Genomic DNA, 1,117 nt, shown 5'->3' on the forward strand with positions numbered 1-1,117 from the left:
GGGCGAGAGAGAGTCATGGACATATACACACTAACAAACGTAGTAAGGTAGATAGCTAGTGGGAAGCAGCCGCATGGCACAGGGATATTGGCTCGGTGCTTTGTGACAGCCTGGAGGGGTGGGATAGGGAGGGTGGGAGGGAGGGAGACGCAAGAGGGAAGAGATATGGGAACATATGTATATGTATAACTGATTCACTTTGTTATAAAGCAGAAACTAACACACCATTGTAAAGTAATTATACCCCAATAAAGATGTTAAAAAAAAAAAAAGAGAGCAAGACATGTCTGCAACAGATCTGGTTTCCTATATTTTTTTACCCTCAATGCTAATAGTGATCCTGACAGGATTTTAGAACCTATATTACCCATGCTTACTCAATACGTTGATATTGAAGAGGGTGGTTCCTCCAGCTAGTATTGGAAAAGAGCAGAGAGCTATAAGGGAGACTTTTAAAAATAACTCAGGGTCTCTTAAGTGACTGTTGTGTGGCCACAAGACTTTTAGCTGATTCAGTCCAATCAGCAACTGCCAGACCAATCCTGTCCTTATTGCCAGACTCTTGAGAATAACATCTCCTGCCAACCCAGCGAATCCTCTCCACAAAGGTAGAAAGAAAAGAAGTCAACATTTTTATTGAAAAGCCACTAAACCAGACTGTAATGTGCATCACAAGAAACCCACCAAAGAGATTGCAAAGACAGTATATAATTCAGCTTGGGCTGCCATAACAAAATACCACAGACTGGGGTGAGGCTTAAATAATGGAAATGTTTCTCAGTTCCAGGAGCTGTAAATCCAAGACCAAGATATTGGCAGCTTTGCTTTCTCCGGAGGCTTCCCCTTGTCTTGCAGCCATCCCTGACGTCTCTAATGAAGGACACCAGTCATATTGAATTACAGCCCCACCTTTATGACCTCATTTAAACTTAATTACCTCCTTAAAGGCCCTGTCTCCAAATACACTCAGATGGGGGCTAGGGCCTCAACATATGAACTTGGGGTGGGGGGACACAATTCATCCCATAACAATAAGTATGTTCCCTGTTATATAAGCAGGCAGATACAACTTATTACATAGATGTTCTCAAGAACTTGTCCTCAATAGGAGGACTTG

The sequence above is a fragment of the Aethalodelphis obliquidens genome, unplaced genomic scaffold (assembly GCF_003676395.1).
Source record: "Aethalodelphis obliquidens isolate GAN/ISIS:26980383/991018 unplaced genomic scaffold, ASM367639v1 scaffold2433, whole genome shotgun sequence".
NCBI classification, from domain to species: domain Eukaryota; kingdom Metazoa; phylum Chordata; class Mammalia; order Artiodactyla; family Delphinidae; genus Aethalodelphis; species Aethalodelphis obliquidens.